The sequence below is a fragment of the Lepidochelys olivacea genome (genome assembly GCF_965140295.1).
Source record: "Lepidochelys olivacea isolate rLepOli2 genome assembly, chromosome: 3".
Classification (NCBI taxonomy): domain Eukaryota; kingdom Metazoa; phylum Chordata; order Testudines; family Cheloniidae; genus Lepidochelys; species Lepidochelys olivacea.
In genome coordinates, this window is record NC_140413.1 from 137,458,189 (window position 1) to 137,485,464 (window position 27,276).

Genomic DNA, 27,276 nt, shown 5'->3' on the forward strand with positions numbered 1-27,276 from the left:
TTTTACAGCCAAGTTTTGTTTGTTTATTTCTAAACCTCGGGTGTAAAGTTAGTTAAAAACAGAGAGGTTAGAATGGCCAAATCCTCAGCTCGACTACAGCTGGAATTAGCCAAATTTCAGGCTGAGGAAAAACAAAGGGAACATGAAAGACAGATAGAACTCATGCAGCTGAAGAAGGAACAAGAAAGGGAGGCAGAACAACACCAAGAGGCTGCCCACAAGAGGGAAATGGAGGCAAGGAAGCATGTGGAGGAGGAGAGGGAAAAAGAGAGGAAGCATGTGGAGGAGATGGAGAGGATAAAGGCCCAGCAGAATATACCAACAAACCCTAGCAATCCTTCTCCAGGTACCACTTCCCATCCCAGAAAGTTCCCCACCTACAAGGCAGGTGATGATACTGAGGCCTTCTTAGAAAACTTCGAAAGGGCCTGCCTTGGGTACAACATCTCTACTGACCAATACATGGTAGAGCTGAGGCCGCAGCTCAGTGGACCCTTAGCTGAGGTGGCAGCTGAAATGCCTAAAGAACACATGAACAAGTATGAACTGTTTAAATCCAAGGCGAGAGTCAGAATGGGGATAACACCCGAGCAGTCTCGTCGGAGGTTCAGAGCCCTAAGGTGGAAACCAGACATGTCATTTACCCGACATGCCTACCACATTGTAAAACATTGGGATGCCTGGATATCAGGAGCAAGTGTTGAATCTCCAGTAAATTTGCCCTTCCTAATGCAAATGGAACAATTCTTAGAGGGTGTTCCTGAGGAAATAGAAAGATACATCCTAGATGGGAAACCCAAAACTGTAATTGAGGCAGGAGAGATTGGAGCCAGATGGGTGGAGGTGGCAGAGAAGAAGAAAACTGGTCGCAGTTGGAGCGGAGACCAGAAGGGACCACCCCAGACCACACCCTATTACCGGGGGCCGCCCAAAGCCCCACCTACCTCCCAAAGAACCCTCCAGACCCCTTATCGTCCCACCACCCCATTCTCCAGCAACCCTCCTCGCCCCAGTGACCCGTCAGCTGGACGATGTTTTAAGTGTAACGAGCTGGGGCATGTAAAGGCCAACTGCCCCAAGAACCCCAACAGATTACAGTTCATTGCACCGGAATCACACCAGAGGTCCACAGGCCCAGATACCTCCCAGATACCCTTGGAGCGGAGGGAAACTGTGAGTGTGGGTGGGAAGAAGGTCACCGCGTGGAGGGACACCGGAGCACAAGTGTCAGCTATCCATGCTTCCTTAGTGGACCCCAATTTAATCAACCCAGAGATCCAAGTGACGATTCAACCCTTCAAGTCCAACTCTTTCAATTTGCCTACAGCCAAGTTGCCTGTCCAGTACAAGGGCTGGTCAGGAATGTGGACTTTTGCAGTCTATGATGATTATCCCATCCCCATGCTGTTGGGGGAAGACTTGGCCAATCATGTGAAGCAGGCCAAGAGGGTGGGAATGGTCACCCGCAACCAGGCTAAACAAGCCGTGAGGCCTAGCTCTGTTCCGGAAACTTCTATCAGGACCCAGTCAGAGGTGATGGACCTGGACCCCAGGCCAATGTCTGCAACAGCAGTAGTGGATCCAGTCCCAGAGACCCAGACGGAACCAGTCCCAGAACCGGAACCAGCCGAACAACCAACACCAGACCCCGTGTCAGCACTGAATCCAGTACTTGCAACCTCAACACCAGAGGGCCCCACCAAACCTGAACTGGCAGCAGCCGATAACCCTACACAAGAGGCTCAGCCGGAGCCTGAATCCCAACATAGTACACCAGCGGAGAGCGGTTCACAGTCAACAGAAACAGCTCCATCCCCCATATCGCTTCCAGAGGGACCAAGCCTAGGTCCACAATCCCATGAGGAACTGATGTCTCCAGCATCAAGGGAACAGTTCCAGACCGAACAGGAAGCAGATGAAAGCCTCCAGAGAGCTTGGACGGCGGCACGGAGCAACCCACCGCCTCTCAGCTCTTCTAATCGATCCAGGTTTGTTGTAGAAAGAGGACTTTTATACAAGGAAACTCTTTCTGGGGGACACCAGGAAGACTGGCATCCTCAGAGACAGTTGGTAGTTCCAACTAAATACCGGGCCAAGCTCTTGAGCTTAGCCCATGATCACCCTAGTGGCCATGCTGGGGTGAACAGGACCAAAGACCGTTTGGGGGGGTCATTCCACTGGGAGGGAATGGGCAAGGATGTTTCTACCTATGTCCAGTCTTGTGAGGTGTGCCAAAGAGTGGGAAAACCCCAAGACCAGGTCAAAGCTCCTCTCCAGCCACTCCCCATCATTGAAGTTCCATTTCAGCGAGTAGCTGTGGATATTCTGGGTCCTTTTCCGAAAAAGACACCCAGAGGAAAGCAGTACATACTGACTTTCATGGATTTTGCCACCCGATGGCCGGAAGCAGTAGCTCTAAGCAACACCAGGGCTAAAAGTGTGTGCCAGGCACTAGCAGACATTTTTGCCAGGGTAGGTTGGCCCTCCGACATCCTCACAGATGCAGGGACTAATTTCCTGGCAGGAACTATGAAAAACCTTTGGGAAGCTCATGGGGTAAATCACTTGGTTGCCACTCCTTACCATCATCAAACAAATGGCATGGTGGAGAAGTTTAATGGAACTTTGGGGGCCATGATACGTAAATTCGTAAATGAGCACTCCAATGATTGGGACCTAGTATTGCAGCAGTTGCTCTTTGCCTACAGAGCTGTACCACATCCCAGTTTAGGGTTTTCCCCATTTGAACTTGTATATGGCCGTGAGGTTAAGGGGCCATTGCAGTTGGTGAAGCAGCAATGGGAGGGATTTACACCTTCTCCAGGAACTAACATTCTGGACTTTGTAACCAACCTACAAAACACCCTCCGAACCTCTTTAGCCCTTGCTAGAGAAAACTTACAGGATGCTCAAAAAGAGCAAAAAGCCTGGTATGATAAACATGCCAGAGAGCGTTCCTTCAAAGTAGGAGACCAGGTCATGGTCTTAAAGGCGCTCCAGGCCCATAAAATGGAAGCATCGTGGGAAGGGCCATTCGTGGTCCAGGAGCGCCTGGGAGCTGTTAATTATCTCATAGCATTCCCCACCTCCAACCGAAAGCCTAAGGTGTATCATATTAATTCTCTAAAGCCCTTTTATTCCAGAGAATTAAAGGTTTGTCAGTTTACAGCCCAGGGAGGAGACGACGCTGAGTGGCCTGAAGGTGTTTACTACGCAGGGAAATGTGCTGGTGGTGTGGAAGAGGTGAACCTCTCCATGACCCTTGGGCGTATGCAGCGACAGCAGATCCAGGAGCTGTGCACTAGCTACGCGCCAACGTTCTCAGCCACCCCAGGACTGACTGAACGGGCATACCACTCCATTGACACAGGTAATGCTCACCCAATTAGGGTCCAACCTTACCGGGTGTCTCCTCAAGCTAAAACTGCTATAGAACGGGAGATCCAGGATATGTTACAGATGGGTGTAATCCGCCCCTCTGAAAGTGCATGGGCATCTCCAGTGGTTCTAGTTCCCAAACCAGATGGGGAAATACGTTTTTGCGTGGACTACCGTAAGCTAAATGCTGTAACTCGCCCAGACAACTATCCCATGCCACGCACAGATGAACTATTAGAGAAACTGGGAAGGGCCCAGTTCATCTCTACCTTGGACTTAACCAAGGGGTACTGGCAGGTACCGCTAGATGAATCTGCCAAGGAAAGGTCAGCCTTCATCACACATCTCGGGCTGTATGAATTTAATGTACTCCCTTTCGGGCTGCGAAATGCACCCGCCACTTTCCAAAGACTTGTAGATGGTCTCCTAGCGGGATTAGGAGAATATGCAGTCGCCTACCTTGACGATGTGGCCATATTTTCGGATTCCTGGGCAGACCACCTGGAACATCTACAAAAAGTCCTTGAGCGCATAAGGGAGGCAGGACTAACTGTTAAGGCTAAGAAGTGTCAAATAGGCCTAAACAGAGTGACTTACCTTGGACACCAGGTGGGTCAAGGAACTATCAGCCCCCTACAGGCCAAAGTGGATGCTATCCAAAAGTGGCCTGTCCCAAAGTCAAAGAAACAGGTTCAATCCTTCTTAGGCTTGGCCGGTTATTACAGACGATTTGTACCGCACTACAGCCAAATCACTGCCCCACTGACAGACCTAACCAAAAAGAAACAGCCAAATGCTGTTCAGTGGACCGGAAAGTGTCAGAAGGCCTTTAACAAGCTTAAAGCGACACTCATGTCTGACCCTGTACTAAGGGCCCCAGACTTTGACAAACCGTTCCTAGTAACCACAGATGCATCCGAGCGTGGTGTGGGAGCAGTTTTAATGCAGAAAGGACCTGATCAAGAATTCCACCCTGTAGTGTTTCTCAGCAAAAAACTGTCTGAGAGGGAAAGCAACTGGTCAGTCACTGAAAAAGAATGTTATGCCATTGTCTACGCTCTGGAAAAGCTACGCCCATATGTTTGGGGACGGCGTTTCCACCTGCAAACCGACCATGCTGCACTAAAGTGGCTTCACACCGTCAAAGAAACTAACAAAAAACTTCTTCGGTGGAGTTTAGCTCTCCAAGATTTTGATTTCGACATCCAACACATCTCAGGAGCTTCTAACAAAGTGGCTGATGCACTCTCCCGTGAAAGTTTCCCAGAATCAACTGGTTAAAATCGTCCTTGAGATGTGGAAAATATTGTTAGTCTTTATGTACTTGGTAGTATATTTAGAGATGCATGTGTCTTATTAACTCTGTTTTCCTAGAGCTCCAGGAAGAAATCCCAGCCAGTGTTTCACCCTAGCTGAGATTTGGGGGGCGTGTCATAAATATAAAGGGAAGGGTAAACCCCTTTGAAATCCCTCCTGGCCAGGGGAAAGCTCCTCTCACCTGTAAAGGGTTAAGAAGCTAAAGGTAACCTCGCTGGCACCTGACCAAAATGACCAATGAGGAGACAAGATACTTTCAAAAGCTGGGAGGAGGGAGAGAAACAAAGGGTTTGTGGGTCTGTCTGTAGTCGTCTTGGCCGGGGACAGAACAGGAATGGAGTCTTAGAACTTTTAGTAAGTAATCTAGCTAGGTATGTGTTAGATTATGATTTCTTTAAATGGCTGAGAAAAGAATTGTGCTGAATAGAATAACTATTTCTGTCTGTGTATCTTTTTTGTAACTTAAGGTTTTGCCTAGAGGGGTTCTCTATGTTTTTGAATCTAATTACCCTGTAAGATATATACCATCCTGATTTTACAGGGGGGATTTCTTTATTTCTATTTACTTCTATTTTTTATTAAAAGTCTTCTTGTAAAACACTGAATGCTTTTTCATTGTTCTCAGATCCAAGGGTTTGGGTTTGTGGTCACCTATGCAAATTGGTGAGGCTTTTTATCCAACATTTCCCAGGAAAGGGGGGGTACAAGTGTTGGGAGGATTGTTCATTGTTCTTAAGATCCAAGGGTCTGGGTCTGTAGTCACCTAGGCAAATTGGTGAGGCTTTTTACCAAACCTTGTCCAGGAAGTGGGGTGCAAGGTTTTGGGAAGTATTTTGGGGGGAAGGACGCGTCCAAACAGCGCTTCCCCAGTAACCAGTATTAGTTTGGTGGTGGTAGCGGCCTGTCCAAGGGGTAATATTTTGTACCTTGGGGAAGTTTTGACCTAAGCTGGTAAAGATAAGCTTAGGAGGTTTTTCATGCAGGTCCCCACATCTGTACCCTAGAGTTCAGAGTGGGGGAGGAACCTTGACAGGTGCATTCCCAAATCTCCTATTAAAGGTGCTGAGTGATTTGACCTGAGCAGAACTGGGTTATAGATTTGGTTTCTATGGCCCTGCCTATGCAAAGCACTTAAGCATGTTGTACATACTTTTGAGCACCTGAGTATTACTGTTAATTTTAAAGTGACTTCTTGTGTTCTTGAAAGTTTTTCCATATACTTAAGTTCTTTGCTGGATCAGGGCTGATGTGAATACAAATAAAAGGTCCAGTCCTTCAGCCTTGACTCAGGCAAAACTGTGAGTGAACTCAAGAGGAGTTTTGTCTGAATCAGGGACTACCATCTTATTTCAGTCTTTGCTTCTAGTCAGGTGCAATTATTTGTTTATTGAATGGTACTGCAGTTTTATAATTTTTTCTATGCCATCCAAACACTAGATTCCCCCACCCCCATATAGGATATTCTCAGCATCACAGGCAGAAGAGAAGTAACCATTAAGTTTTCAGCTTCCAGTTTAGAGCTGTTACGTTATAAGTGACAAGAGTTAAGCTAGTGAGTCTAGGTCATTCACTGCATCAGGCCAGTGCTTGGTGCAATGCTCAAAGCAGGAAAACAGTAGGTTTATAACACCTTTACACCTCCCATATTCTTGGATCATCTGGTGGGTGATTCAACCCCAAGCATACATTTTAGAGCTGGATAGGGATGCCTTAACACTGTGCTTTTTTATACCAGGGACCAGCTTGCTGCCTTCCTAAACTGTGTCAGGGAGATCTCAGGGACCGGCACCGGTTTTGCAGACTGGTTGTTGAAAAACATTTTACATTCAGCTGCCCATAGCTCTAAATGCCAATGTTGGCAGGCAACAATAACTAGGTGACTCACAATCCGGGTATACGACCTTTCCCCAAGACATACCTGCTACATCAGAAGACTAGGCAAAATATTCATCACAATTTCTTTGGTATGGAATTTGCTAATTTTCCAATCTATGAAATATCCAAACAGTTGGAGAAATTTTACTACATTTCTTGAAAAAATATTTTTAAAGGCTGTTTCTGTGAAATCTCAAAAAAACATGTTGCTTGAAAATTCTCCCTTGTGAATTTTGAAAAGAGATATTGGGGTTGCTGGTTTATAAAATCTGATACTCAAGTTGATTAAGATCATGGCTGATAGCCTGAGTTCTATTCCACTTTTACTACTGAATGACTTTAAATAATACTTTGAATTTACATAATACTTTGCAAACAATAGTTATAAAATAATTCATTGGATTAGAGTGTCTGTCTAGGCAAATAGTTCAACCTTAGATTTTTTTCTTCTACAGAATTGGGATAATGATGCTAATCATGGCTTTAGTAGTTAGGCAATCTGGTTTCTAATCCTGGTTGAGACAAGTTTGCTGTATGCAAGCTACTTAGGCCAGGAGTTTTAGATATGGGTGCCTAAAATTAAGCACTTAAATCTTTAACCAAATATGCAAATAATGTGGCCAAGTTTATATAAGCTAAACAAAATGGCAAATGTAGCAAGAATTTTCACTTTTTTAACAACCAGTTTTGTTTATTATCACAGTCTGTGCATTATCAAGTAACTCTCATTCCAATAGTATGTGATCCTGTAATTAAAGAATGTATCATAATTCATATGCACAAAAGTGGCCAAATTAAGGTTGCACAGGCAACTTCCATTCTGACATTTTGCACCTTTTGGAATGTTTTGACTTTATAATCTTAATAAGGACCTTTAATGTAGTTGTTATGTATATTAAATATTTATATTAGGCCTATACCTTAGCAGAATATGAACACTCCATATAAGCCTTCAGATGACAGAGTGGTTAGAGACATATTCACAACCCAATCGAATAAAACAGCAGGTTTTGTCATTTTGAATGACCTCCGTACTGCAGATACAACTACCAGTCATACTAACATTTAAGCACATGCTTAAAGGTAATCATGTGAGTAGTCCCTTTTGACTACAGTGGGACTATTCCCACACATAAAGTTAAGCACATATATAAGTGTTTGGAAGACTGAGGCCTAGGTTGTGTTAATATTATCTGGAATGATTGTTCCCCATGTATAACTAACAAGTACTTTCATATGGAAATGACCAAATTTTCATAAAAGTAATCTGTTTCTGAGTATCTTTTTTCACTCTGATAGCAAAATATAGTTTAATTAAAATAACATTTATTTCAGAAATGAGATCCCACAGTATGGTGACATAGAATAAACTACTGAGATGCATTGACCAGATGAACAATTGGTGTACTTTGTTAGCATTCAAGATATACATGATATCATAAATCAAGCTTATGTCGCCATTGGCCGTGGCAGACGAGAGAGAGGATTGAAAAAAAGTTAAATAAATATTATATGTAAATGATATGAGAAAGTTAGTGGCTCATAGAAATGCACTGTGTATAGCAGGAACATTTGATCCAATGTGTAGCCTGTGGCTTCTGTCATTTAAAACGCAGCTGAGATTTCATACCAGTTGACAGATAGCTTCCTACATTTAGGTGACCCTAGTGTACTATTATGTCACCCATGATCTTTTTTTACTGATAATGGATTGGGTAATGAGAAAACCATACAACAACCAAGGAGCATACAATGGACTTTCACACAGAAGAACTTGACTTTGCAGATGACATCAGCTATTCCATAGCCATAGTGTCATGCAAGCCAAAACAAATGATCTCCAGGCCTATGCACAATTATTAGGGTTGAAAATCAACACATAGAAAACTAAAACTATGAGAATCGTCATGCAGAAAGGTTTCAGAGGGGTAGCTGTGTTAGTCTATATCAGCAAAACAACGAGGAGTTCTTGTGGCACCAATTACATTTCTGGGACTCACACAGAAGTGGTCCTATACTTCACATATCTTGGCACCATGTGTAAGCACAACAGGTGGAACAGATAAAGACATTGAAGCCAGAATAGCAAAAGCCAGACATGCCTTTGTAAATTTAAAGCCAATCTGGAGATACAGAAACTTTGCTTTCCAAACTAATCTTTGAGTATTTAACACCGTTATAAAGTTGGTCTTAACTATATGGAACTGAAATGTGGAGCCTCATTAGGAACTTATTATCTAAACTCCACGTTTTCATAAACAGCTGCCTTAGACAAACCTTCAATTTCAGATGGCCGGAAAAAAATCACAAATGAAGAATTCTTGAGGAGGACAAAACAGAAACTGATACAGCAAGAAATTACAGAACACAAATGGAGATGGCTATGACATACATAGAGGAAAGACCCAAATAACATAGCAAGAGAGGCATAAGACTGGATTCCCTAAGGCAAGAGTTGACACAGTAGACCAAGGATAGCATGGATGTGCACAATAGAAGCAGAACTAAAATCTATCAAAATGACATTGGAAGAAACTAAGACTACAGCAGGAAACCAGCAATGATGAGAGGCATTGGTGAAAATCCTATGTTCAGCATAGAGTAGAGAGGCATAAGAAAGAGAGTGTATATTCCAAAGTTTCACAGAATTATAGCTATCACTTGGGTGTCAGACAATTACGATATACTGCTTTCTTTGATAAAGATGCACAGTTGCTAACTAATCATCTTTAGCAACAGTACATTATATAAAAGTACAAACACTTCCGAACGTCTGCCTTTGTATACTGGATTTTACGTAGAATAGTGGTTTAACAAAAATGTTAATTCCCATTTTTATTTGAATACAAGGGTCCAGATTCTTAATGTTCTTACTCCTGTTTCACACCGGTGTGACTCCCATAGCCTCAGCTGAGTTATGCTTTTACACTGGTGGGATCAGAATCAGTCCCAGTCTGTAAAACACAAAAAAATCCACTCGCAAAACAAGATTTTAATGCCAGTAGGGAACAAATGCTGTTAATTTGAAGACTTTAAAGCTAATTGAAGGGCATTGACATATGTAGGAGACATGATTTAGAAATGTAAAACTTTATTTTGATATTATTTTGATATTTTTATCAGTTTACTACTCTTCTGTGCAGTAGAGTCCTGGGAACCAATGCTCACCCCACTTTCACCAACTCTACACCAGCGTATCTCTGCAGATCGCAGTGGAGCTACTCCTATTCTGGTAAAAACAATCAAGTCCCCTCAGTCATATCCATAACTTTTTCCAATTCTTGGGACTTTCCAGATGTCAATTTAAGTGGAAGATGAGTAGGAAGGTAAAAATCTTCAGGCTCTTTTAACTGATATTTTTTCTTCTGCTCTCATTGGTTTAGGGCCTGATCCTGCAACCCTTATTCACATGACCATTCCTTACTCATGTTAATAAGAATTTATGCAATTGGGCCCTTACAACATACTTATGGCTGGGACAACTTCAAATGGTGTCCAGATAAATGCATCACAATTCAGCTGCATAAAGTGGCCTGATCTCAATTATTCTGAACCCTTTGGCCTGCAAAAATGGGCTGAGATACTCCTACAAATAGATTTTCCTGATGATTTCTGGCACTTCTGCTTGAGGACAGAAATAATCTGTCCTAAGAACAGCCTCTCATGTGTTATTTTGGCACTTTTATATCTGGTCCTTGGAGAAGCATGGTTGCACTTAGGGACATAGAAATGGGCGGAGGCGGGGGGGAATCTAACAAAATATTTTGACTTAAAATGATTCAATTCAGGTGCAATTTGAGAGATAAAGCTTATGTTAGCTGAAGTAGTTGACCCATCAACAGTGTGCATTGCCCAATAATCACAGAGTTTAACTTTTATCTTTTTAAACAAAATTAACGCAAGAGATGTAATCTTTACTGAACAGGTTTTAAAAATACCCATTCTGATGGCAGCCATATTTTGCTGAAGTTTTCTTTCCCTTCTATCCATTATAATGTGCTTTGGTGAGGTGGCAATGCACACATCAAGTAGTCTCATTAATACTCATTAAGTGCACTATGCCAACAAGCGGGTCAGAAGATGGAATCTTATTTACTTTTAATATGCATGTATTTAGAAAGAAGCATAGCAGTAGCACTAAAAACAGTGCTGAGTGAATTAGCATTACAGATTTCAGTGTTTGTATTTACTGTTTGTGCACAATATGAATATCTTTACCATTTCGTACTAAGTATCAAAGGCATACCTGACATCTATTAAACATCTGTTTCTGTGAAAAAAACTACACATGTCTGAAATTTTTGGAAGGTTTCTTAGAAATGATCAGCCACAACATACGATTCTTCACCCCGTATTTATTACACTTGTCTGCACTGCGCTCAGAGTTCAATATGTCCTCTACTACAATTGTCATCACTAACAGCTAGAGTGCCCTGAACAAAGATCCTGTCTCTGTCTTAGGTAATAGTAATGCAATCAACTGCCTGTTTGCCTTTACAAAGTGCCATGTTCCCTCTCCTCCTTCCACCCTCCTGTTTTGTGCAAATGTTGATTCCTGGGCTGGGACTCCAAGTTTCAACTGGAGCAAATTTATGACTGAATTAATAAACCCTGAACATAGAAACATTAGCTCAGCCTTTGTGACTGGTGCAAGTTTTGGTCTGCAAAGTGAACCCTGTACATTCATACACAGAGGGTTTGGCAATGAATCTATACATTCAATCTCAATGGATCTTAATCTCCAAAAGAGATTTTGCTCCCTCCCTCCCCGCAACAATCTGTCCAGCTTCCTCCTTCTTATTAGGCTGTGGGCAACCTCCCTCCTGACTTCCCTTTGATGTCTGCAGGAGGAGGCCCTTTGTACCCTCTTGTTCTGCAGTTGGGACTAAATGGCTCTCATTGCACATCCCCCATAATCACCCACATGCTGTTATTAGGAACCTGTTCAGGAAGATTCCATAGCTAATGCTAGAAAGATTATATGGAGTCTGTTAGCCCCTGCATAGCCAGGGATGTTTCTCAGCTCCTGCTGTACTATGCAGTAGAAGGAACAGACACATCTTGACCTCCAGAAGATTCTTCTTAAGTAGTAAGGGGAATAATCAGCCCTTATTAAGCAGCCTCCTGAAGATCTTACTGTACAGGTGCAGCCATTTTGTGACCATGAAGATGCAGTGGCAGTGTTGTGGTGGACACTAGCCCCAGGAGCACAGTAGTTGAATTTGTATTTAAAGCTGGCCAAAAAATGCAAATCCCTTCTGTTAGGATATAGATATTCAGGCCTGTCTGCAAAGGCCTGTACTTTAAGAATTTAGGTGTATTCTTATCACTTGGCTAGTTAGAGGTATAAAAGAAAGAATCAAAATCACTGTCTGCCAGTGTAAGGTCCTTCTCTTACTGTGACAGTCTGAGGCCCTGTTCTTAGGCTAAGGCCTTTGGCTAAGCAACAGAGGCAGCTGTTGGGGACACTGGGGCATGGCCACTAGGTAACTTGAGGGGGTGGAAGACCACGAGTGTCAATGAAGCTCCCTCGCACTAGGCCCAAGTGTCCTTGGCCCCTCCGCCTGGAGGCACACACAGCAGTTATGCTGAGAATCTGCAACAATATGCTGCAGAGTCAGACTGCCTGAAACTAAGCAAGGCCAAACAGGGCAGGTATGGAAGAACAATGCTGAATAAAGCAGCTTTATGTCTGGTTTAAGAAATGATACAGAGAACAAGGGCACTAGCTGGGAACTGGATTGGCTGGCTATATGGATACTTAGGGCAGCTTGCTATTGGATAAGTATGCTGGGGAAAAGGATGTATAAAAGCCTGTGTAACTTCCTGCTCTGTGTGCAGGATTTGAGATTTTATTCTCCCTGTACCTTTTTGCAGCTGCAAATAAACTTTTCTGCTTCTCCACCCCGTTGTGATTGTTGGGTGTAGCACACCGGGTAGAGACTCAATTTCAGCTGTTGTTTAGCCTCTCGGCACTGGGTGCCGGCAACACAGCCATAAGCTGGGAAGCCACGAGTCACATCCTCACATTCCAAACTAGTCACATTGAAAGAAGGTGCTATTGGGCTGTTAGGAATACAACCCTGTTCTGATAATGCCTATCACCTCCAGAGAAAGGGAAGTGCCTAGAAAATGTAAAAGGAAACTTAGTTTGATAGCATCCTGTCTGGCAAGAACTCACTTATCAATAGCTGGGATGTGAAATCCTAACTTTTGTACTGTTTTGTCATTATAGTTCCCACTTTACTATTGCTTGTCTGTATAATCTCTGTCTGGTTCTGTGTTTGTTCCTGTCTGCTGTATAATTAATTTTGCTGGGTGTAAACTAATTAAGGTGGTGGGATATAATTGGTACATTATCATGTTACAATATGTTAGGATTGGTTAGTTAAATTTCAGGAAAATGATTGGTCAAGGTATAGCTAAACAGAACTCAAGTTTTACTATATAGTCTGCAGTCAATCAGGAAGTGGGGGGTGGGTGTGTGGGTGGGGGAGATGGGAACAGGGAATGAGGGTAAGGAAATTGGAATCATGTTTGGCTAAGGGCAGGAATGGGAACAGGGACACAGGTGTAAGGCTCTGTGGTGTCACAGCGGGGAAGGAGGATACTAAGGAAGGAAACTGGAATCATGCTTGCTGGAAGTTCATCCCAATAAACATTGAATTGTTTACACCTTTGGACTTCAGGTATTGTTGCTCTCTGTTCATGCGAGAAGGACCAGGGAAGTAAGTGGGTGAAGGAATAAGCCCCCTAACACCTTCCAGTGAAAAATGTCATGGTTTTGGAAAAATTTTCATCCAGATCCAGGATGTTTGTTTGCGAGGAGGGATTTCAAGGAAAATTGTTGTTTCAGGAGAACTTAAATGATTTTTTTTTTTTGGCTTCCCAGCTGCCCATCTATAGAGGCAGAAAGCTCAGCAGCTCAGCCTTCCCGCACAGCTCCGAGAGCTGAGAGGCAGAGTGCCCTGGCTCGCCACCTCACACTGCTTTGGGAAAGCTTTTGACAACGTCACGGACAGAAAGTGAAATTGACAAAAAATTTTGACCTGTGTAGTTGGGAGCTGCCATTCTGATTTATCTGTAGGAAAAATTGAACATTTTCAGCAAATCTGAAATTTTCTTATGGAAAATTTCAGATTTGCTGAAAAACATATTTTTAAGCAGAAAATCATTCCTATGAAAAAAATCTCAACCATGTCTATTTGTACTTGCTCTTGACTGAATAGGTTTCCACCAATTTGATCCAAGATCTCAAGAGAAGAGCTTTTGATGCCATGAAAACTGAATTAATCCAAACCCTGACTTATCTGTAGTAAGCACTACTAAGTTGCTGCTAGTTGACAACAACATGAACTTCTGGCTTTAAAAGTCCCAGAACTATCTATCCTTTAGAGTTTTATATTGTTTAGACAACAAAACAGGTTTTAATTGCTGTAATGAAAATGCAGGGTAAGCCCTTTCTTCTTTAGCTCTCTCTCTGGTATATGTGTCAATTACATTTGTTCAGACAAGTCATTAAGTATTGGGGAGGGGGTGTTGAGCAAATTAGGTTTAAAAAGAATGTTATGTGCAGGCTCTGCTGCAGATAGAAAGAAGCTTTGATGAGAAAAGACAAAATCAGCAATTGGAGAATCTCTAGGAGCTTGCATTGCAGAATCCACAAGGAGTTTGTGAACTGCAATACCAGAGAAAATATTACTAGACTGGTTTCTTTAGAACTCCAGCTGCTCAAATCTACAATTTTATTCCTTGCTAAGCTGTGTGTCCTGTAATGATAAGGTTGGCTCACAGAGTGAAAATTTTCTGCAACTTTCTGTGAAAATTTAAAGTACCCTAATTTCAGATAAGTCAGCTGCTATCATTTCAAAGCATGTTCTTTTCCCCCGCACCTAAAACATATAGATGTGAAGTGCAATGGTAAAGAAGGAAGTGTCTGTGAAATTCTCAGACTGATATAGTAACTTCACAAATTAGTCTTCCCCCCCTTAAATGCTCTAAAAACATCTTGCTTGCTTTGTGGTATGCCCTGCTAAGACAACATTGCTCCATGACCAGTGCTGATTTCAGCTTTATTTCCAGGTGCAATTCAGAGCCCTGGTATTGTTTTATTGCCATCCCAAGAGTTCAAAAATCGTAAGTCAGGACTCAGAAGAGCATGAGATTGTCTTAACAATCATAAGATTATTTTTTTAAAAATACCTTTTGGTTTCTTGATGTCTTCTGGTTTCTGAGCCTTTAGGGTACAATCTAGTCCTTCCAACCAGGAGGGCTTTAAGAGCAACACAAAATATCATGAGACTGGTGAGAGCTGGTAACATTGGTATTGACCTATAATATCCAAATTGAGATAACTCCATTTTTCTCATGCAATAATGCTCAGCTCAGGCAGTCAAACTAACAGTATCCTGACCTAAACAGGCTTGAGCACTAACTGGAACCCTTATCCACGGTCTTAACATGGAGGGTGAGGACTGAATGGGCATGGAGAGTGAACTAAAGTGATCCCCTCCAAGTCAAAGGTAAGACAATAGATGTGGTGGTGTAGGGAAGTCTGCACTGCTTCTGCCTATATTCTACCTCTCCTGAGAGTATGTAGCATCGTCTCAGTCTCCAGGGCTGTCACTAAAATCAGAAGACCATTTTTAAAAAGTAATATATCAATGGCATTTCCACCAAAGAGTAAGGATAGTATATGCCCCAAGTGTCATTTGGCTAGAAAATGTTATTATTAGTTCATTAGACATGTTTGGTAATTGGAATCAATTGATACTTCCTATCTTTTAAACTATCCCTCAGTTTATTCAGACTTGCTGTAACTTGCCAGTTAACCAATGAAGTGTAAATAAAGGTGGTCCAAGGTGGTGGTGTTCAGATCTGGAGAAGGGCTAGGATTCAGAGTTCAAATGAATGCCCAAACTGGGTTCTGTTCAAAGCCAGAAGGGCTTCTGTTCAAAGGCTCCAAAATCTTGCAAGCTGTTGTTGCTAGATTTCTACTCAGATCACCCATTTTAGAGAGACTGAACCAGATCCAAATACTGGTGTCTTTACTTTACATATGACCTGAGTCAAAACCATCAGGATGGTTTTGGAGGTAGGGGTTCAAATCTGCACATCTGCCCCCACACTAATTTGGGGAAAGGGAACACACTGTTGGATTTGTGATTCCACCTGGGCCTGGTCTCTAAATGTAAGGTATTTTAATAATTAAAGGCCTGGTCCAAATCCAGTTGAAGTCAATAGAATAAGTTTTAATGACTTCAATGGGCATTGGATCAGGCCCTAAACATAATGATACTGAACGCCACAAAGTACTTTTAGTGGAGACCATAGAAACACCGTGCCATTAAGTATGTCAAAAAGTCCTCAAGAAGCGATGACATCACTGCCTTCAAATGGTAAATGTTACTGGAATTTTTATTACTACTTAATGTTTATTTAACTGCTGAAAAATAGGATTACTTACTCTAAGTTATGTCAGTACTAATTACTGGAAGACATTTAAATTACCATTTAAAAGCAGGCTAGAGAACAGTTTGAGCTACATAGAAGAAAGAGAGAGAGAAACACAGAGAGAGTCTTGGCAGAAGAGATAGTTGCTGAGAAGCTTCCAGGATGAACAACTCTTGCTTTGTTTGTATTTGTTTGCTTTTTATCCTGCCATTCAAAAAAATCCCAACTAAGGTATTATCAAAATGTTTATGGAAGTTGTTATTGTCACAAGAAAATACAAAAACATGTATTTGTTATCTCAAGTTGTTTCATTTAATTCATTTATTCCACATTTCATATGCTATTGAAAGAACAGATCGAAAAAGATATGGTGATACACATTGCCTAGTTACAGGTTATATTTCACACCTAAAACTTGGACCAGAATTCAGGAACATTCTGAGTAACCTGGGCCAAGTCTTGAGTGGTCCCCTTTCTATTCTATGGGTTTAGGGAAAGGAATGATGTTTTTATTTGAAACAGTACAAAAATGGTGTTCTTTGGGTTTTATTTTGCTGAGTTTTACTTTGAGATAAGACTTATATCAAAAATGTATGTGATATGTATTCAAGCAACTCAAAACAAACACTCCTTCGCAAAGATTTACACAGTGTAGGTACTTAGGGTGACACAAAGTTTTTAAACAAATGTAGCCTTAAATATAGTAGCTGGTGCAGCTATAATATAGGTATGACATTCTAGGGTGTAGTCTACCCAAGTGAGGGGCTATGTCATCCCTGCCCTGCAACTTTGGGTGCCTTACAATGCTTTGCTGTTGTAGCTTCCAACCTGGGTTGCTCACAATCAGCCTGCCAGCATGTCGGTCACACCCACAATGTCTGTGCAAAGTCAGAGCCCTGGTCCAGCAACTTTGAACCCAGCTACCTGTCAGCAAACACCAGCCACACACTGGCTTCCAGCAGCCTTGGTTACTACATGCAGGGTGACCCCAATGCAATCCCAGTCCCAGAATTTTTCCCCAAAACCTGTGTTCTGCACTGTCCAGCCCTCTCCTGGATAGTCTAAATATATTAGATCTGTTGCCCCTCTCAGGAGATCAAGATACAGCAGCCTGCCACCTCAAACAGCATTACCCACACAGCATTACCCAAACTGGATTCGTTTTGCTTACAGAATAAAGCAAGTTTATGTAACTATAAAGAGATACGTTTTATATGAGTGCAAGTATTAAGGCATTAAAGTCAGAAATGGTTATAAGAAAAATAAAGATAAAATACTTCCTAGTACTAAACTTAACACATTAGCCAGGATTCAAGATGAAATAATTAGCACCATTTTTCAATAGAATGCTGATCAGGTTTCAGGTCAGAATCTTCTCCTAAGGGTCCAATGGCTGTTTCTTTTGTCTTCTTAGGTGAAAAGAGAGAGATGGACAGGGAGAAATAACTTGAGCTGTTTCTGCCCCATAGTTTTATAGTTCAGTCACCCTTTGAAATGCATTTTCCTGCGAATAACCCAGAGATAAAAATTCTTTCCAGCTGGCTTCATGCTGTTCTTTTAACCTGTAAATGAAGATTTTCTTCGTCTTATTTCTTCACCCTCTCACTATCTGGGGACTCTGTTTATAGATTATATGAAAACAGAGGTAAACACACATCTGTTTGTTGAAGACAGGCTGGCATGACCAGTTCTACCTAATCAGAGCTATGTGAGTTTGAATATTAGCCTTTAACATCAAACGGGGAATTTCATAACTTTACACATAATGTTGCTACTTATATTTCACCATGATATTATGGACAAGTGAGTTATTAGTTTTCAAGTGATATCCCACAAGGCATATTTTGTACAAAGATTATTACAATAGTGCATATGGCATGAATACACATGTTCATTCTGTCGCAATAGGTACTGAGACAAAGGCCGCACTGACTTACTCCCCCATGCAATCCTAGTAAGTCAATGTAAAAACTAGTGCCAATCAAAATTTTGGAGCAATTCTGATAGACATTTTCCACACACAAATTTCATTTTAATTGAAATATTTTATTTTAAATTAAATTTAAAAATTTAAAAAAAAATCAAGAATTTGTTTAAAAATCTTGTTTGTTTCAAAATAGTGGAGAAAATCCCACTCTCTCTTGCTTTTATTCATTATTTATTTATTTGTGTGTTTATTTAAGTTTTTTCCTCCTTTTATTTTTTAAACCATCTCCAGGCAAGACACATTAAAATGAATGAACATTATATTTGTTCATGAATTACCTCTTATGTATTCATCTATTTTCTAAAGCATCTTTGTGCCATGGATATAAGACTACTTCACTCTTACATACTGCTTTTCCATTCACAGATCTCAAAACATTTTACAATGGCAGATAAGTATCATTATCCCCATTCTTCACAGCTTTGGATCCCCAATTCCCTGTCAGCATTTGTACTATCTCCCGGGTGTACTATATTCCCACGGTGAATATCTGGGTATGTTGCTGTCCTTACCACAGCCCCGCCATCTGCAGCCCAATTCTGACTCTCTGATGGATTCACTGTCTTCAGTTCAGTGTTAATTTAGCCATTCTTCTGACTGGCCAAAATTCATTGACTTCTTCAGAGTAAAGATCAGGAATATCTGCCATGACCTCCCTTCTCTCCTTCCCCTCATTTCTTCAATACCTTCTTATTCCTGTCACTGATGCTGGGCCTTCACATTTGCTCTCTACCTCCAATCTCTCCACATGCCACCTGTTTTCCCTCCAATCCAGTGTCCATTTTCTCACTCCACTGAAACTGCTCTCACCAAGGTTTCTAAAGACCTTTTGCTGGATAAATCTCAGGGACTTTACTTCATCCTAATTTTCCTGAACCTCTCTGCCATTTCTGACTGTTGCTCACTCCCTCCTTGAAATTTTGTCCTTGCTTGGCTTTTGTGCCTCAGTCTTCTCCTTATTCTTCTCTTACCATTACTTCTGTGATTATTCATTCATTCATAGTCTTATTCAGTGGCTACTCCTCCTCCCCTCTCCCAGAAACAGTATGTTCCCAAGAATCATAACAAATGGAACTAAATACTTTTTAAATTTGTTTAAATATACATGAACCAAGAGGTTGTTTTACATTTATATATATATATAATGTATATAAATGTGTATAATCTTTATAAAAATGGTTGATATTTTCCCCACCCTATATATGTTGCTTGTCTCCTTAGACTGCAAACTCTTCACACCAAGGACTATATGTGTCCTGTGATTTCTCTGTCTGTGTTCAGTGCCTAGCACATAGTGGGCACTACCAGAATACAAACAATAATAGTTAAGATGTTGGGATTTACTTGGCATGTTGCAATCATCCTTAAGAACCTGGGGTTTAAGGAATCAAACAGACCTGCAGCAATAAGGTTTAAAAAAAATCACTGAACTCACTAATGCTTTTGAAAATAACCTACATTCATGTAACTTCAGTGCCAAATAGCTTTGAAAATGAGTGTACTGATTAACAATAACCATGTGACAGTTTGTTGACCCTAAGCAAATCAATTATAATTAGATACCTTTGATTGCAACATTATCTTTATACAAAGGAACTGATGCTGATACCATGAAAACAGAATTTGTTTTTAATCAAATCATTATAGAGTAGAAGGTTCTATCATGTCTTTTAGGCACAGTGTCACAGTGAAATCACTAGAAGACATAATACCAGCTGAATTTCCCACAGAGGAAGGATGGTCTCACATTCTGTCAGTACAATGATCTGGGAGACAGGAGATCTCAATCTCTCGTTCTGCTACAGACTTCCATAAGGCCAATCAATCTCTCTCTTCCATTTTTCATCTGTAAAAGGAAGACAATGTTTCCTTGCCTCACACAGGAGTTGCGAGGAAAATTCATTAATTTTTGTGAGTTGCTGAGATACTACAGTGAAGGAGGGCATCTTATTACCTAGACAGATAGCAGTTTAGCCACAGTGGTACCCCCGAAGATAGTGCAGCATGTGCTCTGCTCAGGTGCAAAGGGAGGGGCATGGTGGTTCTGTCTCCTCTCTGCCCCCTAGGGATGGTTACAAGAGGTGCAACCCTTCCACTCAGGACTGTGCAGTGATTGAATGCTCTCTGGCCCCTGTGAGAGACTGCAGTGGCAGAAATGCTGTGTGCGTTCATCCAAGGGCAGGGCATGATCTAGCCTATAAAAATAACCATTTGGCTCAACTTTTATTACTCTTTTCCTATACCTACCTGATAAATAGATAACCACATTTTGCTATTGTGAATTCTTGATGAGGAGAGTTGCCTGACACAGTCAGGATTTTATGTTTTTATGTGCATCTTTGGCCACAGCAAGCTGCCTATCTGTGGCAGACTTGAGCAATGGCTACTCAAAAACCATGGCATTTTTACTGAAACTACTTGTAAGTCTGCAGTTCTACATTCTCGAAAAATGCTGTTATTTAAAAGGTTAGAATAGCTACTTCATTACCCAGACAGACCCAATCTAGAGCAGACTGCTTCACACAAATAAAGGGCCAAGTCAAACGTACTCAAAGGCTGCATTAGCTATTTCACTGTTGTGTTGTAGAGGTAGTTTTCCAAGTTCTCCCTTATTATTTACCTCTAGTCCTTCTATTTCCACAGACTAGCCTTCCAGCAAAGGTGAGATAGTCAAAGTTCTCAGCAGAGCCCATCGGTTTTCACTACTGGGAAGAATGAAGCTGGTCACTTGAGAGCAATGAGGTGCCCTCCCTCTAGAGATGCAGCATTCCTTTTCCCAGAAGACATCTCAGGACACTAAGGCCCTGATCCACAAACGGACATAGGCACTGGAACCCTGAGAATTGCAACACCTAACTTTTAGGTGTCTAGAAAAATCACAGGAACAATTTTGCCATCCATACTGCTTTAGTTAGGTGCCTAGGCTCCTATACAATACATGGGGAGAGACAGGCACCTAAACCTGAGAGTCTCTGGATTAAGTTTAGAAGTGTGAGCAACAAGGGTGATGTCGTGGTGGGAGTCTGTTATAGACCACCAGACCAGGGGGATGAGGTGGACGAGGCTTTCTTCCAGCAACTCACGGAAGTTACTAGATTGCAAGCCCTGGTTCTCATGGGAGACTTCAATCACCCTGATATCTGATGGAAGAGCAATACAGCAGTGCACAGACAAACCAGGAAGTTTTTGGAAAGTGTAGGGGACAATTTCCTGCTGCAAGTGCTGGAGGAACCAACTAGAGGCAGAGCTCTTCTTGACCTGTTGCTCCCAAACCGGGAAGAATTAGTAGGGGAAGCAAAAGTGGATGGGAACCTGGGAGGCAGTGACCATGAGATGGTCAAGTTCAGGATCCTGACACAGGGAAGAAAGGAGAGCAGCAGAATACGGACCCTGGAGTTGAGAAAAGCAGACTTTGACAACCTCAGGGAACTGATGGTGTTGTACCAATAAAATAAAAACCAGCAGGATCTTATTAAAGGGAAAAAGGCAAAATACCACATTTATTGTGAATACAGAAAGAATCATAGTAAGCAGTTAGTTATAGCTATAACATTCCATTCCATCTCATATTTATTCACACATTCATTCATACAAACACACACACACACACATACACACCCACACACACAGGTTCTGCAAGGTTGTTATCATAGTTACCAGCCTTAGAGTTGCTCATGCCAAGCCACTGGCCAGGTGGCCTGGACATGAGGAGGGAGCAGGGCCTTGTCAGATGGTCATCTGATGCTCCTGGAAGTTGGTTTGCAGAATCAGACCCCCAAAGTTCTCACTTTTTAGAGTCTATTTTTATAGGAATTTCTTCCTATGCCAGTCTATGGGAATTGCTTCATCATGCTGTTGCTGAATCAATCAGCAGATAGCACATTCCTGACGGCTCCAAGATGTTATCTTGTTCTTTGGTTCTCCCATTCTTGAGGCTGTTGGGTGGATTCCAGTCTGCCCTCCGGGGGGGTCGTCTGGTTATTTCCACTTGACGCCTTCTTCAGCCGATGGACACTGGATTCTTAGGCTGGCACCTCCCTGATCATTCAGTTATTATCCACACCAAGCATCCATCCACGTACATCCTCTATCTCTATTTTAATCACAATTGTTAATACAACAAAAGGGTGGGGAGTCTCTGGGTGCTGTTTCTGTTGTTAGAGTATTGCTTTGAGTCTCTCTCTCTGTGAATTGCTTTGAGAACAGACTCTGTCTTAGAATGTACTAACACAATTAGCAGCTTGCAAGTTTCACACATAGAGGGAGAGAAACAGGACCAAAAACCAAGAGACCTCTTCATTAGTAATACCCTGGAATTTAAACTCTGGGGAATCAAACTCATTTGTGATTTTAATTCAGAACTTCTTTAATATGATCCAACAATGGGCAGGATCCCCTGGGAGAATAACATGAGGGGGGAAAGGAGTCCAGGAGAGCTGGCTGTATTTTAAAGAATCCCTATTGAGGTTACAGTGACAAACCATCCCGATGGCTAGAAAAAATAGTAAATATGGCAGGCAACCAGCTTGGCTTAACAGTGGAATCCTTGAGGATCTTAAACACAAAAAAGAAGCTTACAAGAAGTGGAAGATTGGACAAATGACCAGGGAAGAGTATAAAAATATTGCTCAGGCATGCAGGAGTGAAATCAGGAAGGCCAAATCACACTTGGAGTTGCAGCTAGCAAGAGATGTTAAGAGTAACAAGAAGGGTTTCTTCAGGTATGTTGGCAACAAGAAGACAGTCAAGGAAAGTGTGGGCCCCTTACTGAATGAGGGAGGCAACCTAGTGACAGAGGATGTGGAAAAAGCTAATGTACTCAATGCTTTTTTTGCCTCTGTCTTCACAAACCAGGTCAGCTCCCAGACTACTGCACTGGGCAGCACGGCATGGGGAGGAGGTGACCAGCCCTCTGTGGAGAAAGAAGTGGTTCGGGACTATTTAGAAAAGCTGGACGAGCACAAGTCCATGGGGGCTGATGCGTTGCATCCAAGAGTGCTAAAAGAGTTGGCGGATGTGATTGCAGAGCCATTGGCCATTATCTTTGAAAACTCATGGCAATCAGGGGAGGTCCTGGAGACTGGAAAAAGGCTAATGTAGTGCCCATCTTTAAAAAAGGGAAGAAGGAGGATCCTGGGAACTACAGGCCAGTCAGCCTCACCTCAGTCCCTGGAAAAATCATGGAGCAGGTCCTCAAGGAATCAATTCTGAAGCACTTAGAGGAGAGAAAAGTGATCTGGAACAGTCAGCATGGATTCACCAGGGGCAAGTCATGCCTGATTAATCTAATTGCCTTCTATGAGGAGATAACTGGCTTTGTGGATGAGGGGAAAGCAGTGGATGTGTTGTTCCTTGACTTTAGCAAAGCTTTTGACACGGTCTCCCACAGTATTCTTGCCAGCAAGTTAAAGAAGTATGGGCTGAATGAATGGACTATAAGGTGGGTAGAAAGCTGGCTAGATTGTCAGGCTCAATGGGTAGTGATCAATGGCTCCATGTCTAGTTGGCAGCCGGTATCAAGTGGAGCTCCCCAAGGGTTGATCCTGGGGCCGGTTTTGTTCAATATCTTCATTAATGATCTGGAGGATGGTGTGGATTGCACCCTCAGCAAGTTTGCAGATGACACTAAACTGGGAGGAGAGGTAGATATGCTGGAGGGTAGGGATAGGATACAGAGGGACCTAGACAAATTAGAGGATTGGGCCAAAAGAAACCTGATGAGGTTCAACAAGGACAAGTGCAGAGTCCTGCACTTAGGACGGAAGAATCCCATGCACCTCTACAGACTAGAGACTGAATGGCTCGGCAGAAGTTCTGCGGAAAAGGACCTAGGGGTTTCAGTGGACGAGAAGCTGGATATGAGTCAACAGTGTGCTGTTGTTGCCAAGAAGGCCAATGGCATTTTGGGATGTATAAGTAGGGGCATTGCCAGCAGTTCGAGGGACGTGATCGTTCCCCTCTATTTGACATTGGTGAGGCCTCATCTGGAGTACTGTGTCCAGTTTTGGGCCCCACACTACAAGAAGGATATGGAAAAATTGGAAAATGTCCAGCGGAGGGCAACAAAAATGATTAGGGGACTGGAACACATGACTTATGAGGAGAGGCTGAGGGAACTGGGATTGTTTAGTCTGCAGAAGAGAAGAATGAGGGGGGATTTGATAGCTGCTTTCAGCTACCTGAAAGGGGGTTCCAAAGAGGATGGCTCTATACTGTTCTCAGTGGTAGCAGATGACAGAACGAGGAGTAATGGTCTCAAGTTGCAGTGGGGGAGGTTTAGGTTGGATATTAGGAAAAACTTTTTCACTAGGAGGGTGGTGAAGCACTGGAATGCATTACCTAGGGAGGTGGTGGAATCTCCTTCCTTAGAAGTTTTTAAGGTCAGGCTTGACAAAGCCATGGCTGGGATGATTTAGTTGGGGATTGGTCCTGCTTTGAGCAGGGGGTTGGACTAGATGACCTCCTGAGGTCCCTTCCAACCCTGATATTCTATGATTCTATGAATGGGATTCACAAAAGCCGGCACTCAAGGCTACCTAAGCAAGCCAATGGGAGATGTCAATGACCTTTGTCACGGAGATAGGTGACTAACTCCAGGCTGCAGCATGGCACCTATCTCTGCTTGTGATCCATGAACTGGGAATCCCTCTCCTGGAAGCATGTGGCTTAGGTCCCTAAGTCATTTCTTGTGAGAATTAATTAGCACCTGCCTCATGCCACACAAAATGGACTGAGGAGGAAGTGGTAGTGGTGCCAACCACCATCAAACTTTTAGCTCAGCAGTTCCATTGTGTGTAAATAATTAAAGAGTAATTGGACTGCATCCTGCATCTCCCACCTGGGTGTATTGATCACTAGGCTATAGAGTCATTTTCACTAACACAATCTCTCTGATACAATAACTCTTTAAATGTTATCCAGAGTGTAACAGTTTCAACAGGAGAAACTGAGTAAGCACATCTCTAAACCAGAATATCCCACAATTGAGTGACTAGACCACTCTTCTGAGGTATATGGGAGACTCTTGTCTCCCTTACAGACAGAAGGGGCAATTAAACCTGGGTTTCTGACATCCCAGGTGAGTACTCAAACCATTTAAATAAAAGTTAGGAGTTAGGCACAACCACAGATGTTGAATGGGACCTGATTTGGTAGCTGGCCTCTGAACAAACTTAGGAGATTGGGTCCCATTAGGCACTTCTCCACCTGCCTTCCCCTGGTTTGCAGGTTACGCTCGGGATTAGGCAAGAGATAGGTGTCTGGACACCTAGAGTGAAGCAGTAGTGTGCATGTCCAGAAGCAGAAACTTAGGTGACTTGGGTACTTTTAGTCACTGAATAAGTTTAGGCATCTACAGGGTTAGGCAGATAAGCGGCAGTTTTGTGGATCACAGTGGAGCCTAAAACTGGGAGTTAGGGGTGCCTACGTCTGGGGTTTATGCACCTAAGCACCTTTGTGGAGTGGGCCTTACTCCCCAGGTCACATATATATTATCCCTTTCCTTGTGTACTTTGAAGGACCTTAAATAATTGACAGTCACTCAACACTAATTAAGTCTAAATTAACAAATGCATGGTTAGAGCCACACAGGCTAATTGATTTCAGTTCACTCTGTGTATCCATTAGATAAAATTATTGCAAAATTGGCCCTCAAATTAAGTCAACTTTGTACAGACTCAGGCAATTAGGCAGCATCTGTCTCTTCAGCTCATAAAAATGTGAAAATGCAGCATTTATTTCTGTCACCCGATCTTGTATTTTACCTGCGAAACAATTTTTGCAGAATATATATATTTAAGGTTCATTGGGAGTTGAGTATCTGCTAAATGTGTATGTTTCCCATGTCCTTAAAACACAAATATATGAATTAAGAACTTAATCTTGAGAGGTGCAAGGCACCCAAAACTCCCATTTAAACTGATAGATGTTGAAGATGCTCAACATGTCGGGAAGGGATTTTAGAAGAGGTAGAAGAAAGTTTTACCTAAACATTCTGGCTTTGTTTTTTGATTTGGGGTGATGTTTGGGCCAATTTATTTATTCTGAGCTGGTTTGCCCATCCCTAATTAGTCATCTGGCCTAGATTGTGAGACAGAGCAATATTCTCCAATTCCCTTTGTTTGTATCTTCTCTATTGGAGACATATGGCATTGAGCTTTACACTTTTCTCTCCTGTGGGCATTGGGGATTTTTAAATCTGTTCCCCAGCCCAGGGAGAGGCTACGCAACTGCCTGAGAGACCACAACACAATGTGGGTGCTACTGCAGTGCGTGAGCAGTAGTAGAAGTTGTTGCTTTTTCACAACCCTAAAGAGCTGTCTCCGGTCACTGGATCCATGTTTATGCAGATCCAGCTGGCTTTCCCTTCTCCCACCCAATGCTTCTATCGATGTTGTCTTTTTCAGAGTTGGCACAACGCCCACAGCCGACTATGTGAATGTGCCTAGGCCCATGTACTGCCTCTCCATCTGCACTTCACTCCTGTACAGGGGGACTGTGGATGTTGTAAAGGCCTTCCACCAGTAAATGAGTTTCTCTTATTAGAAATTCAGAGTTCCTGGAATCAGTGGCTGAACAAAAAGAAAAGAAACATTGTTTTCTCTGTCTCGGGCCTCCCAAAACATATTCAGTTTTATATTTTTGCCCCAGCTCACAACTAAGTTTAGATTTAGGAGGAATTCACATCCTTTTTCAAACAAAACTATCCCAAAATGTATGCGCAGGTTCTTATATCACCCTCAGTACTTTAATATCTGAGGGTTACTAGGGCAGCTAAGTCTTGGGTTTAGGAGCCTTTATCCCAGTCCTGACTCCAGTGCGAGCCATAAAATTCTTACCAAGCTCTCTAGTTGCCTAAACTCACTCAGCACCTACATTTTCAGGGTAAAAGCTCCCTAGGTGCCTAAGTTTCTTCTTCTGGGCATGTGCACTCCTGCCTCCCTGTCGGTGTTTGGGGGCCTATCTCCTGCCTTTGCTCCAGAGTGACAGACAAACCAGAGGTAGACAGATGTGTCACAACCTAAGTCACATGTGGGCCCTGATTCAGTAGGCTTGCTCTGAGGATGCCTGCCAGATTGGGTCCCCTTCAAAATCAGGTCATCAGAGGAGGAAGTGGTGGTGCCTATTTAATGGGTTTTATCCCAGTGGCTAGAACACTTGACTGGGATGTAAGAGACCCAGGTTCACTTCCTCCATCTCTGCCAGAGTCTTTGAACAGGGTCTCCCACCTCTGAGGTGAGTGCTCTAACCACTGAGCTATGGGATAT